General features: G+C 36.7%; 1 protein-coding gene across 2 annotated transcripts in view; it reads left to right on the forward strand.

The window, feature by feature from the left end:
• The first annotated feature begins 3,051 nt into the window (after nucleotides 1-3,051).
• The window catches only part of glceb (glucuronic acid epimerase b), a 74,624-nt gene continuing 61,528 nt past the window's right edge, over nucleotides 3,052-16,147 (forward strand). The window contains exon 1 of one of the 2 annotated variants that reach the window (XM_073906002.1): nucleotides 3,052-3,221. The gene's annotated coding sequence lies outside the window, so the exon portion shown is untranslated. The remainder of the gene's footprint in view (nucleotides 3,222-16,147) is intronic. The other variant, XM_005168839.5, reaches the window with a different exon arrangement.

Below are 16,147 nucleotides of genomic sequence, written 5' to 3' on the forward strand. Positions count from 1 at the left end.
TACAAAAATTAACCCTCATCACTGTAATAGCAGGAAACAAATTGCATAGAAATCATTCTTTATGGTAAACAACCCATGAAAATCCATAAACTTTATTCACACTTCAGTTCATGTACAGTAAAATATATAATACATATAATTAGATTATTTTGTAATGATGCACTTATAAAAAATAGTACATGGCATTTATTTGTACTATCTAGGATGACTTGTCATAACTATTGAATGCAAGTGAATGCAGATATAAAAAGGCTATAAAGACTCCCACACTTCCCAGAGTGAGCTGTCAAGATAAAAGATGAGAGTTTTAAAGTTGTTCTGAAGGCTTCTGTTTCTTAACTTTTGCATATTTTAGAAGGAGGCAGTTAATTCAACATCACTGCGCTGTGTGCCGGAACAGTGTGTGGGTGCATAATCACAACCATTTTGTGGCTGTTGGCGCAGCTTGACATGCTTTTGCTGGGGAACTCATGAGGGTCATTGGGCCGGTCATTAGGATTGTTTCCAGATGGATCGTGGGTAGTGATGCGGTACGGTGACAGTGTACATGATCATTGTCATGCTCCCTCACTCTGCAAACTGACTCATTGTGTTAATCTGTGCACCACATGCACATGCTCTGGTAGGAGGAACACTTCGGTGGCTATAATAATGGGTCTCCTGGGTTAAACCGTATGTAGAGACAGCAGAAACAAACTAATTGCTGATCTGAAGTGAGGTGATTCACATTTACTTGTAGATGGTAAATCAACAGCTTAAAGAAAATTCGGACATCAATACAGGTTCAACTTGGTTAAAAGCATTTGGACAATGCTTAGGCTATTACACATACAAATATATTTTAAATAACAAAAAGTTTTACAAATTAAATAATTTAAAGACATAAAGTTTTACTCACTTCAAGTTTAGTCTACACTCTCAGAAATAAAGGTATGAGAGCTGTCACTTGGGTGGTACCTAAAAGGTCCATCATGATACCTCAAGGGTACATATTGGTACCTAAAAAGTACAAGAGTGTTTCCTTTTAAAATTTGTAGGTACTAATATATACTTTTGAGGTACCAATATGGACCCTTCAAATACAAATGTGTACCTTTTGAAAAGGTACCACCCCAGTGACAGCTCTCGTACCTTTATTTCTAAGAGTGCATATGTTATGGACTCTTGTGTCTGGCATGAAAACAAAGTGACTTTTTCAATCAGTTTTGACATTCAGAAAGAGACTTTCATAGTTTACATTCAAAGAGCCGAATTATCTTAATGACATAATGCTTTCTAACCATTTGGTTATTTTGTTTATAAGGGATGGTTCACCCAAAACTGAAAGTTCAGTCATCATTTACTCACATTTCAATTGTAACCATACTCTCTGTAACCATACTTCCATAGTATTTGCTTTTTATTCATTCATTTTCTTTTCAGCTCTTTATTCATCAGGGGTTGCCACAGTGGAATGATCCTCCAATTTATCCAGCATATGCTTCACACAGTTTTAACTTCCAGCAGCAACCCAACACCAGGTAACACCCATACACTCTCACACACTACAGCCAATTTAGCTTATTCAATTCACCTATAGCGCATGTCTTTGGACTCTGGGGGAAACCAGAGCACCCGGAGGAAACTCACGCAAACACGGTGAAAACATGCAAACTCCACACAGAAATGCCAACTTACCCAGCTAAGGCTCGAACCAGCAACCTTCTTGCTGTGAGGTGATTGTGCCCACTGCGCCACACTGCTGCCCAGTACTTGCTTTTCCCACTATGGAAATCAATTGTTACAGACTGTTCAGCAGAAAAATTGAAACTCAAACAGGTTTGTGACAAGTGACTTCGCTTGACTACAAAAAGGGGAGAATAAAATACATTAAGACACCATTTGAATAATAATAATAACAAAATAACAGAATCAAAAAACAAAAAAATATATAACAATGTAATCGCTGGTTCAGGTCCCGACTAGGCAAGTTGGCATTTCTGTGTGGAGTTTGCATGTTCTCCTCGTGTTCGCGTGGGTTTCCTCCAGGTGCTCTCCCCCACTTGGAGGCCTCCAGGGTGCAGCCTTACATACTTGGGTCCTCCCTCCACAAGTCCAAAGACATGCGCTATAGGTGAATTGGGTAAGCTAAATTGTCTGTAGTGTATGTGTGTGAATGAGAATGTACGGGGTTTTTCCCAGTACTAGGTTGCAGCTGGAAGGGCAAAATATATACCAGATAAGTTGGCGGTTTTTCCCAGAGATGGGTTGCGGCTAGAAGGGCATCCGCTGCGTAAAAACTTGCTGGATAAGTTGGCGGTTCATTCCGCTGTGGCGACCCCGGATTATTAAAGGGACCAAGCCGACAAAAAAAATGAATGAATGAATGATAGTTTGCGGTTCATTCTGCTGTGACGGCCCTAGATTAATAAAGGGAATAAAGCAGGAATGAAAATAAAGCAAGAAAATGGAAAATGGATGAATGAATGAACTATAACAACAACAACAACAACAACAACAACAATAATAATAATAATAATAATAATAATAATAATAATAATAATAATAAAAAGAAGAAAAAGAAGAAATAAGTGAATAAATATATTATACAATTCTAAACACTGGACGCATCTTTTGACTTGCCAAAGATTTTTTTAATTCAAACCAAAGACAAAACGTGAATTACAGTCAACCATCAATATCTTGCACTTCCTCGTTAGGACTTAGCAACGCTCTCTACACTGACATGACTGTAAAATCCACAGATTTTCTCGCTTTCCCTAAAATGTGCATTCGCTATGCTTATATCTGCTTTAACAAAACTTTACCATTTTCACACACTCGAGTTTCCTCTTCAACCATGTAAACAAATCGCATGAGCGAGCTCTTTAAATCACTCTCAACAGTGTCAATCACACTGAACTGACCAATAATGGGAAGGATATCCTCCACTCTGCTTTCTTATTGGTAAACGGGTTTTGGTTATGATTGGCCAGACAGGTACCGTCAGCGATCTCGTGATCTCGCGATATCTCAGGCATAAGTTGTCTCGGTGCAGCGCTGTAGCGGGCTGAGTGTGGGAGCTCGACTGGCAGCGGAGCCTCCGTCTCGCTCTCGAGCCAACTGCAACCCGAGATCTTCAGGCTGTTTACTTTGCCTTTTAACTTTTGAGGGGCCCGAGGAACCGCGTGCTCGAATGTTTCAATGGTGAGTAAACACTGCTTCTCTGCCTCTCGGCGGATGTGAGTGCTTTCTTTGCTCATTTACTTGCAGTGCTAACACGTCGACAGTGCAGTGCCTTTGAGTTGAGCACCAGGACTGCTAGCAGCTAGTCTCAGTCATTCTAGTTGGATGAACTCTTAATTGCTGAAAATCAATGAACGATAAACTCCAGTTCCCTTAGCAGTTTCACCGTGCTCGTCCGTTTGACAGCTTGTCCTTGCGACTGTAGGGGAATATAAAGAAGTTCCTGCTCCTCTTGCAGCTAACCAGTGCTAGTGTGTAATAATCAGAGTTTAAAGATCACATCTGTGTGATGACAGCTCTGTAATATTGACAGGACAGCAGTAGTGACCTGTTCTGTCTCTTTATCATGCTCTGACAGTGTTTTCTTTCCCTCTCTTGTGGACGTGGCTTGTGCTCTACTATCAGTGATCGGACAGCAGGGCTCTTGCTGATAATGAATCTTTGCAGGATTGCCTCCTTTGGGCATATGTGGTTTTGTTTACAAGATCCTATATATCTATTGGTGGGAGCTTTTGGTCTGGTTGTATTTTTTTCCACAGATTAATGCAAATACTGGGATGTTTGTACATGTTGGTGTCATTTAAGCTGTAGAAGTCATTGCAATAGTGCAGAAATTACATTTTGAATGAGTCCATTTCTCAAAATAAAACTGAGGTTATTGGAAATGTTAGGTTTTTGTGTTGTAAAGGTGCACCTTCCTTTTTTCCCTGGCTAATAAGGGTTTATTTGACAAAAATCATGCAACGGCATCACTTGATCCAGCTGCAGTGTACAGTTGACTGATTTAATAATAGCTACAACATAAGCAATAGTAATTAGGGCTTCACGTTATTGGAAAATTCTGACAGTACGATATTTTGTTTTGCTGCAATGAATAATGCAATATGAACATGATTTCACCAGATGACTTCGCTCTATTTGGAAATATTTCATTCACATAGATAGACTGGGATGATCTTTCTACGCAGTGCATCTGCTTAAAATCTATTAAACTGCAAGCAAAAAATAAATAAATAAACAGTGCTTTATGGTTTTCTGGGGACTCAAACACTATTCAAGTACAGAATTTGAACAATCAAATGAAAATTAAAAATGTTTATCTTTAATAAATAATCTAATGCTGCAGTGGTACTATTGCAGATACACACATTGCGATATTGATGCTCAAACGATAATAATAATAATAAATAATAGGAATGATTTGTAACATGCAATAGTAATCATAATATTTAACGCTTACTTCAAGATTGACCTGTAATGGATTTTACTTATGGTGATAACTACTTTGGACTGCACTGGACAGTTACTGATTAATAAACTGATAGTATAAAATTGATTCTTTAGAACAACAAACAAAACGCACAACATTTAATAAAATATAAATGGTGCAAAACTCATGACAAAAAAAGTAGTATTACCATTTAGTATTAGCAGATGAATTACATCTGGATCTTTTCTTTTAGTTTGTAGTAGATTAATAAATGTTAAAATAACAACTTAAAATGTACTCGTATATGTTGATATCAACTTAAACCTAAAATGAACCGCATAGATACAGCATGCATGTATTTAATTAAGTTTATGTTTACAAATTGAGTCTTATTGTAAAGTGTTACCATTTCATATAAATTCTGAGTGATCAACATATTTGCCATTTCTGAATGTCTGCGCATTAACTAAAATTGAAATTGGATACAAATGTGTGTTGCATGTTATATGTTGTTTTATAGACCATTTTGAGGTATGTAAACAAAAGCAATGGTCCCAACGTATTTCCTGTTTTACATTTTTCATTTCCATAGCTTTCGAGAATCCAAAGAGAGCCACATATTGATAAATGTTATGACGGCTGTTTTAAAATTAAGCTATGATTGAATTGCCTATTGTTACAGTTATGGAATAGTTGGATAACCAGCAGGAAATGTTTATGGGCCAGTGACATAACCATACTGAAATGGTCTATAAGTTTCTGTCTGTTGCAATGTGCATATCACTAGTTTAAATAAATATGCAACTTCACTTGATTACAAACTCCTAAACGTGACCACCTGGATATGAAATAATGCAAATATCTTGTAGCAGTTGCAGTGTTAAAAAAATCTTGGTTAAAATGGTGCATTTATTATATTAAACAGAGCAAATATACTGCTGGTTTTACTATTCTAATGAAACACCTAGTCAAAGTGTAGCGTTTTGTTTGCCTTAATGCCTTAAATGTGCAACTGACATCTCCTGTTCTTATCAGCTTGCAGTCTTGTGTTTCAAAACAAACTCCAGGATCAGTGATTTTTGCTCCTATAGGCCACTCCCATACTGTAAATTGCCTGCGGATTCTTCTCAGTTGCTCCAGATAATAAAAGCAACCTGGAAATACTATTGGTATGGATTTTTGCAGATAACAGTTGTTCCAGCAATTGCCTACGGTGCCGATTAATTGGCAAAACCGATCAATCAGTCAACCTCTATGTTTATTTTTGTTAACGTTTTTATAAACCTTGTGGTATATTTTATTCTGATTGATCTCATGTAATCAGATATTTCCTAATTTTCGCTCTGCATGAAGGGTAGTTGATTATACGATCCTTGCATAACTTAAGAAGTTTATAGAATTATCTATCTATCTATCTATCTATCTATCTATCTATCTATCTATCTATCTATCTATCCATCTATCCATCTATCCATCTATCCATCTATCCATCTATCCATCTATCCATCTATCCATCTATCCATCCATCCATCCATCCATCCATCCATCCATCCATCCATCCATCCATCCATCGTAAAGTGCAGTAGCAAACAGCTTTTTTCTCTTTGCTGTTGAAGGCAATGGTAATAATAACATTTGCTTTAGCCCTCCATATACATTTCTTGAAGTTTACCCTGCTATAGTTTACCTCCTATGTTTTACCTTGGTAATGTGAAGAGGGGCAATGATGTGAAAAACCATTCAGTTGAAAGTGGAATAAGATGTTGTAGTGAACGACTGTTATATTAGGAAATGCTATTCTTTGTGCATCTTTTCAGAGTGCCACCGAAATAGCAGCTAACACCCAATTTTGTATGTGTGATGGGCTCACACTATCATTTGGACACCTGGACCAGTAACAAATTGGCTGCGGTATGGTCTTTACATTAGCTAAGTGCTGTCTGAAATGGCTACATGAGTCGGTTATAGTTTCAGGGATCAGGTGTTCAAAGGACAGAGCGGAGTCATCATATTTGAGCTGTGTAGAATTGGCAAACTGTCTATCTGATAGCCTCAGTTGCAGAAAAGAGTTCAGTCCAGTAAGGTGAGATTTGTGGAAGAATTGTTTTTTTGTTCTAGGCTGTGCCAGCTCTGCTGTCCCCTAAGAAACAAATAGCTATTCTGTGCTGTTTTTCTTCAAGTAGAGATCTTCATCTCTCTGGAGTCCCAGCTCTGGTGCCGAAGGGTGAATGGGGCAGTAAAGAGGATAGTACAAAGTGAAGTATACGATGTAAACATTGGAGAGGTTAATTGGCTCTGTTTTGTTTTTCAAAGAGTTTCCAAATATTTTCTCTAGAATCATGTTTGCAGCCATGTCTTGGCAGTTCTTTATAGTAAACATTAGAAATAAAAAAAATGTGAAAAATAAACATTCAGGTATGCTGTGTTTGTCAAAATGCTGATTTTTATATTTACAGTATTAAAGAAATCCTAAATATATTTTGATTTGTAGTTTTTCATTGTATAATAACAAAAATGTGTAAATAAGAAAAATATAATTAATAATAACCTGCAACTTACCCTAAACCAAATCCATTATCCTACCCTACTTAGCACTTGTACATGCATTACAATGTGTACAGAGTACTGTAAATGTATAATGCGGTGGTACTATTAGGGTTGGGTATTGTTTGGGATTATTTTGATACTGGTGCTAAATTGATACTTTCAAACCATTACTGGTGCCAAAATAGTGCCTGAACTGATACTTTTGAACCACAAAATTATGGTGGATGCCTCTAGAAAAACCTCTAATTAGTCAAAATCTTTTTACAGTATACAGAACAATATAATTAACGTTTAAAGTTTACATCAATTCATATTATATATATGTTTGAATTGAATTGCAATGATATATTTCTTTTTGATTATTTGTTTGTTAGCATGAATTTAAGATTTGCATCATGCAATTAACGTTACATTAGCTCACTACCAAGCTGTGGAAAGGCTGTCGTCTAAAACATAAAACACCTTTTTTTTTCTAGGGTTGGGTCTTGTGACTATGTTTACATAAATGTTAGTAATCTTAAATAGGGCTGGGCAATTAATCAAAGTAATCAAAATCGACATTTAGAACTAATAATCGATCACATTTTATCAGGTAAATTTTTTTCAATTGTTTTCCCTACCATGTGTGGAGTCATATGAAGTCATGTGTATTTTAAAATCAAGTAATGCACCCTTCATTCAAAAATCTCCTACTTGTAATAGGTGAGCTTGTTTACTGTACAAAACTTGTCAGTGAACTATGTGAGGGCAAAAAAGAATAATAAATAAAATAATCATTCATTAATCGTTATCGAGTTAAAATGTTCAATTAATCGAAGTTTTGATTAAGGCAAATCGCCCAGCCCTATGATTAAGGTGTTTACATGAGTTGCTTTTTGAATGTTCCTTTCATGATTCCATTTTACATGTTATAGCACATTGATTAACGTTGTTGCATCACCAATGATATCAACATTTAATTTGCAGTTTCATGTAATTCATTTTTAATTTTTCGACTTTAACCATAGTTCAGCAGTTTCACTTTCATTCAACAAAATATTGTTCATGCTTGAGCTATTGAATGAGACAAAAATAAGAAGGAATGGTGGAAGAGGTTTTTTTTTTTGGAATTTGTTACCGCTTGCCAAATGGAAAGAATAAACCTCAGCAATTCGTGATGCAGGTGTCAACAAGATCAAACCTCTAATCAACAAGAATAAAGGTCTAAAATCACAGATAGCGTCTGTGTCCCTCAAAGTTGTATAGAATTAAATGTTTAGAGATGGTGTGACACTACGCATGCCTATGTGTGCCATAGTGCTTATGTCTTTGAAGCAGCATCAGTGGCACAGAAATTAGGCACCAAAATTCATATGTTGATTCTGTTTGATTGTGTTGAATCTGGTGCATACCGCTTGCATAGGTACCAATTGCCAAAATGCCACCGGGTTCCGGTACCCAACCTTGGTTACTATATCAGTTTATTCTAATTTCTAAACATTGATTAAACCATTAACCAGATCTACAGAGAGCTCCTATTACTTATTTGTTGACAGCTGGGTTTATAATTATTAATACAAGTTTGTGCAGATAGTTGGTCCATGTTGCACTCTATAGTGCAGTTATAGGGCACCTAAACTTAGAGCAGATCCAAAGGTGGTGTTGACCTGACACATAAAAAGAAAAGGAGTAAAATATATTCAGTGTGTATAATCAAAAACCATAAATGTATAAATCAAATTCGAGACTGGTGTGTGTTTATTTTTCATCAGTTTAATTTGTACTTCCATGCAGGTAAATTACAGTAAAGGTGCATTTTTGTTAAGTATTTCCTGCACTCTAAATAGATGATAGCAAGCAAGCTTTACTGACACTGTCTACAAAAAGAAATGCAAGTTCAAATCAGTCAGATCGTGTTGCTTTGTCATTGCATGTTACTTGTTGTATAAACGCAGTTTAAGAGTGTCTCTGTTTTTGCTAATTTGTCTTTTATGCACAGTAACTATCTACCTAGACCTTTAACTCAGGCAAACAATTCTCAGTGGCTTTGTCCTGGTACGCTTTCTCTGATCAGCTTTACCACAGGCAGCACATTTGCACTCCAAAGAAATCAGTTAAAAAAAATCTAAATCCATTTGCTCACAAAAGTGTAACAACTCGGTCTCCTCTGATAACAAAACACCACCTTCAATTTTCTTCAAAGATGTGATCTCTTGTCAACCTTTCTATCATGACTAATTATAATGAGACAACTTAAAAACCCCATAGTTCAGTTTGATTAAGAGGCATGTGATATTTTGTCACACTAATTTTACTCAGAGGTACAGAAGGGAATTCCGGTTGATTTTGGCCAAGGGGGAAATTTGGAACACAAAGGAATGTTGTAAGAAAAGAGGGCGAGTAAATTGGCAAGAGCTTGGAGTCATTATGAAGCCTGGTTTTCAAAAGGCCTCCGAGAGTATGCCGGTGTTCAGCTTCTGTGGCTGCATTATTATGTGGGTGGAGGAAGAAGACCTTCAGCTATTCATAACAATAAAGCACTGTCATAGTCATCGTCTGGAGAAGTGTCTACATAAAGTCAGAACGCTTTCAGCGTACTATTAGTAGTAATCATGCTTCAACAAGAAACGCCACTATTCAATTGCTATAAAAGTTGTAGTAGTATTATGTTGGGCTGGAAGGGATTGTGTGCCATTCTTGAGCTTGTTGTTGATTCTGTTGTAAGCACATGGCCAGCACCTCCTGTGGGGACTAATAACAGTCAAATTTGGGAAGTCGGTCCCACTTGGCCCTTGGCTGGACACTTCCTGAGCCCTTGGACACAGGGGCCACTCGTAATTTGGATCACTCGGATGCTCTTGATGAGTGGAGAGCTGGCCAAGGAGCAGTGCTGGTGCAGGCCTTCTGCCAGCATCACTAATCCACCGCTGCCGTGCCCTCCCTATACAGGAAAGTTTAAGGGGAACTTGAGCAAATGCTTGCTCTGCCGAACTGGGACAGAAAGCACTATGTATGTAAAGGACGCTAATGGATTTCAGGCATGTGAGATCAATAAAACCTTAAGACTGAAAATGTTTACAGCTTTCATGTAACCAATACGCGTCAACTGTGTTGCTGACTTCGAAATAGATATATTTCTCAAATTTAGTGTGGAAGAATGTACTTCAGCAGTGTGAATTAGCTTTGTTTCCCATAAAAGAAATGCATGATTTTTATAATAGGCACTGACATTTTGAAATGAGGCAGGAATTTTATTTGTACATGCTTGTTGCATTTGAATTAATGTTTTCAGTGTATGTGTGAATAGCTTAATGAAAGTCTTGTCATGAGGGATTTGTGCTGGCAAGTGCACAATGCCTGAATCAATAGGCAAAATCATACCTTTTCATGTAATTATGTATAATTTAATAATGTAATTGCAGCTCAGCTTGCATGGTAATTGTATAGTTAACCTTGCCATTGTGGGTCCTGATGAATTGTTATATGTTTTATTTCTCTTTTAATTTGTGTTTTGAAACTTTTTATTCTCTTTTTTATATTTTTAGACCGCAGTTTTTTTTTATCTAAAAAGCACATTTAATTAAGAGAAATCATGAAAACTATTTAATTTATCAACCATTTATTTGATAAATAATTTACTAAATATTTATTTATTTGATAAATAATTTACTTTATTATATATAAAAATAATATATATATTATTAGCCCAACGTTTGAATTAACTTTTTAAAAATATTTGCCAAATTATGTTTTACAGAGCTAGGAAATTTTCACAATATTTCCTATAATATTTTTTTTTTCTGGAGAAAGTCTTATTTGTTTTATTTTGGCTGGAATGAAAGCAGTTTTTAATTTATTAATGAACATTTTAAGGTCAAAATTGTTAGCCTTTAGGCTATATATATCTACAGAACAAACCATCGACGAGAAATTGCCTAATTAACCTAACCTGCCTTGTTAACCTAATTAACCTAGTTAAGCCTTTTAATGTCACTTTAAGCTGCATAGAAGTGTCTTGAAAGATTATCTAGTAAATATAATTTACTGTCATTCAGGAATGGGACGATAACCGTTTTCAAGGTATACCGCGATTTGGAAAATGCAAGATTTCAAAAACGTCAGAATTGACAGAAAGACAGCAGAAGTCAATGCATAATTTATTATTTAGCCTGACATGTTTACTGCTCCAAAATATATAATAAATGTTTCTTAAAATAAAATATATTTTGTTCAAAGGGTAAAAAAGTTACTTTTTTTTTTTACTCAGACATTTATAAAGAATATATTTTTATATCAATACTGTGAAACCGGGATTTTTTTTTATCCAAGGTTGTCATACTGTACCATCAGAATCTTTCACCGGCCCATGCCTACTGTCATAATGGCAAAGATCAAATAAATCAGTTATTAGAAATGAGTTATTAAAACTATTATTTTTAGAAATGTGTTGAAAAAAAAATCATCTCTTCGTTAAACAGAAATTGGGAAAAAAAAAATAAATAAACGGGCCAATAATTCAAGGGGGCTTATAATTCTGACTTCAAATTTTTTTTACAGTTTTCCTCAAATACTCTGGTCAGCAAAAGAAAAAGAAAATGTTGTCAGTTTCATATGTCCTATTTCTAACTATGCATTGCCCAACTTTAATCTTAGTGTTTTTTTTCCTGTGTTTGGTGCATCTTGGCTCATCTTTCAGCCTTTTTTCGCTGCAGTCGGTGCCCATAGCTAGCAGTCAGTGCTGGATAATTTCTGTCTGGTAAATGATAGGCCTACTCATCTCACACTGTTCTTAAAAGTCTTTTAAGCTCTGTATGTCAGAGCCCTTTAATGAAGCCATTTTAGTGAAGCGCTGCCTTGTTGTTTTTTTTTCAGGTCTGGTTTTTGCTTCTCTTTGAAAAGCTTCTGGAAGGCCACAAATTGGCTGTTAGATTCCTGACTAAATTGCAGCTCAAGTGTTGATTTTTTTCCCCTTTCTGTTTATTTAAAAATAAACATGTTCTGCAAGTTTTCTTTGGCTTTTCTGCTTTGTAACTTAAATAAATAATAACCAAAAGTTTGAACTGTGAGCTGAACTCGCGGAGGGGTTGCAGGAATCTCATCTCTTATGCTACAGTACATAAATAAGTGTCATGGTCTTAGGCGATCATCTAGGAGGGGTTGTTTTTGCTGGCAGTTAAACCCCTTTCTGGGCGCCTCCATCCTAGTTTTGTTTGCAAACGCATCTATTCATATTTCAGACAGTGGTGCCCGACTATCCCAACCTCAATAGTTAAAATCTCTCCAGCCATGCAACAAAGGCTTTAGGCCCTGTCTACTCAGGCATCAAGAAAAACAGTATTTTAATAACAATACAGCTGGTGTTGTTCTTTCTCTTATCTATTGTTTTAGCTGCTGAACAAACAGAACAAAGGGAGGGGGTGTTGGGGGTCCAGTCTAGCAATTATTATTTGGCAAAGCAGACACCAGCCAGACTTTCTAAGCACATGCCAGCTTTGTGACGTTCTCAGAGTTATGGTAGTGATCAGACTGCACACAGTGGGTTCTGATGGAGGAGTTCTCGTTGGCCTGCTATGTTTCCTGCTGTCCAATAAGCTGTCAAGCTATTGACATGACTGTTGGACATGTCACACCCCACCTGCTCTGCTCCGCCGCCCAGCTGAGATCAGATGCAAGGGCCTGGACCTTTTCCCAAGCTGCTAGTTTTTCAGTCTCCTTAGTGCTCCAGTGGGTTTTCAGTAGTGTGTGCCCGGTCGAGCTAGTGACGGTTGACTTGGTCTATGAGTTACTGTCACACACTAGCATAGCAAAATGTTGAATTTAAAACCTAAACATGGCACTTAAATAGGCTTTTTAATGAAAGCATTGTGATTTATTTATTTTTTTCCAAATTTTGTCTGAAATGCATTGACCTCCTACAAGGATCTGCTTTCACGCCATGTCGCCTCTCGATAGCTTGCAGGTGTGAAGAGAATGAGAATGTGACCTTCTGTGAAAGACAAGGTGCGACTGTAGAGCTTTGCCTTGATCTTCAGCAAATATTGTGCCGGTGATTATCTCCAAGCTGCTTAAAGTCCATCAAAGGCTTGTGTCATATGAGAGCTTCGGTGTCTTGTGACAAGCATGAACCCTTTGATTTCAGCTTATACAAAGAACATTTCCTAAATTTGTAATGCGATTTTTGATGTTAGACTTGCTGTTGGCATGTTTTGATCGAATCGGTGAGTCAATTTGATTGAATCAGTGTCTTTTTTGTGTTAGAAGGACTGTTCTACCCAGACTCTGCTTTTAGGCATTGTCAATTCAATTTTTTTATTGCATATTTTTCAATGCATGTTTTCTGAAAGCAGTTTTAGAAAGATCAATGCTTTAAACCCCTAGTGACAGGAGCAAAAGAAACCATCTTCCTGTCTATGTCATCTAAGGAGACAAATAAGATGATGACTGGGAACTCATCCTCTGGTTGATACTTATTTGTCTTTTATAGCTCTTGCTATATAATTAATAGACTACTACTGCAATTAGGAGTATTGGAGGAGAGCTTTAAATTCTTTAGTGTTATTGAAGGCATGCAGAAAGTAGTTGAAGTATCTCCTCTCACTGTTTGCATCTAATGACTCATTAAAAAGATTGTCAAACTTTGAAGTGAGTTTGTCTCATGAGTCAGACTTATTCATTTGAATCGCTCTGCTCGCAGATGATGCTCTTGCTGAGTCATTTAAAATTATATCTATTGTAGATTTCCTTTTAATTAATCTTTATCAAGTGACCACATCCCGCTCTCCCTCATGAAGTCAATACGTAAGTAACTGAAACTGCAATTCATTGACTCTCCTTTGGGGGCTGGCTCCAGGAAGTCCAGATGTTCACTGACTGCAATGCTAAATTAGCCAATTTTACAGCTGATAAAAACATGTTTACAGCCTGCTACAAAAAATGGCTTTTGTGCATATAGCTAATACTACTCTTTATGACAACTGTGAGGGGTGAAATTTTTCATCCGTTTCATTTTTATTAAGGTAAATTAATTCATCAATATGATCTAACAAAGGTAAAGGGGAAAAATTAACCATTTTTGCTGTGCATATGGCTTGTAATTGGGATTAGGTAAACATTTGTTGAGTAATTAAACATAAAATTGTTTGATAGTGTTAATTTGGAAAGCCAAAACTCTACCGGGTTCACCAGACCCATCAACAATGGCTGAGTAACCAAAATACGAACACTACACAACGATTAAGTATGCATAATTAAAGGCGCGGCTACTTGAGAGACTGCTAGGTCTCACTAGTCACTGTCATGTCACCTCAGCTGATTCCGGCTTGTATTTTTGTTTTGTTTCATGTGGCCTTACACAGTCTGTTGTCATTTGGAATTATTTCCTACAATTATCAGATGATATTGCATGCTGTGTGCACTTAATTGTGCTCACAAACCCTTCTGGTGGCCTCCATTTCTCAGGTGAGTGAAATTGTATACTTCTATACCATCTCTACAAATATATTTGTTTATTTAAGATAAATTATCCAAAACTGCACTCCAAAATCTGACAGATTTTTAAAAAAAGACTAAACACTTTATTGATATAGTACTCAGCCAATAAGCACATGTGGTCAGAACACAAACAAGTTGCAGGTAATGAAGTATCAAGCGTTTCTCCCAAAGACAAGCTCATCTAAGCAAAATGGCAGCATGTGTCTAAAGCTCCGCTCACACTCTGCCTCTTTTCCCTTGTTTGGTATCCCCCGTTTGGTGCGATGATGCCCGAACAAAAATGTGATGGTTGGCCACGCCTACTTTTAGTTTTATTTGCACTCTTCAGAATCCTTTGGGTGACGTCATGAATACTACGTCCATATCTTTTATCCATCTTTATTAAACAATTCTGTTAATTAGCAACCCAAAAAATTGCCATCTAAAATAAAAGCGTACAAAAACTGATTTTTATTGAATAGCCATTTCATCACATTAGGCAGAATGAAGACACTGATCTGAATGTCTATATCATTTTCTCTGTGGCCCTGATAAGACAGTCTTATGATGATGCTTTGAATATAGGCGTCCTTGTTTCTGAAGTTTTATTTATATGTTTGGCAGTTAAGCACACACTCTTTTCCATAGAGGAATTCAAGCCTTTTATTTTTTTTACAGCTTCACAAGGGCTGAAAAAATCCCTTTAAAGTACGCTGCTCAATCATCTACACTTATTTGCCCATCTCACTGCATGCATAATAGCTCTCTGTTTTTCAAGCGTCCTTTGTACTGCTTTGGCTCCTTTGGCACTTTGAGGTCAAGAGAAGCCCTATTTATCAGGCAGCCTTCAGTGAAACCTGTAGGGGAGTTCTTGAAAAGCACATTTAGCCAACATTTGAAGTTATTCCTAAATGGAGCCCTCTTATAAGAAGCCTGCCTAATCAAAAGCATTCTTGAGTTGTAGTGCGAGTGTTTTTGTTGAAGGTGAACGGGGCTAGGAAACTCTTTTGTCTGTGTGGTTTGTGTGTGACAAAGCAGGGTATATTTATATGTCTCTCAATCAGTGGTGGACGAAGTACAAGAATTAGGCACTTTAGTAAAAGTGCAGATCCCCTAATAAAATGTCACTCCAGTAGTATAAAGTCCTCCTTTCAATATTATGTGCTTGATCTTTAATTTACTTTAATCTTTCATTTATTTTACCCCTTTTACAAGATGTAAGATAAGACATTGGTGTCTCCACAATGTGTCTGAAGTTTCAGCTCAAAATATCCATTAGATATTTTAGTATATAATGTAGAATCTGCCCATTTTGTCTGATAAGAATGTAGCTGTTTTTGTAGCTTGTGGCTTTAGATCCAAATGAGCTGCTTCTCCTTGCCCACCGCTCTGACGTGCGTTTCTGCTTCTCATCATGCGTTACGCCAGATAAACAGCCGTCAGTGATAGAGACAGACATGAATGAAGCTGAATTAAGGTCACTCGTCAAAAATAAAAAGTAAGTTTATTTGATTTATTTGCAGTAGAGTCTATTCAAGCCTTTCTGAAATGATGAATCTCACACAAATGCTGTTTGCTGTAAACTCACACATGTGCACGTTTACTGACATGGCCATAGTGATTGTAGCAGTTAAGAATTACACAGCAATTGTATTCTATTACTAACAGGCTCTGTTTTAAAAACGTTTTAAACTAATAAAATGTATTGAGGTGCAG

Source organism: Danio rerio, chromosome 7 (genome assembly GCF_049306965.1).
Source record: "Danio rerio strain Tuebingen ecotype United States chromosome 7, GRCz12tu, whole genome shotgun sequence".
Taxonomy (NCBI): Eukaryota; Metazoa; Chordata; class Actinopteri; order Cypriniformes; family Danionidae; genus Danio; species Danio rerio.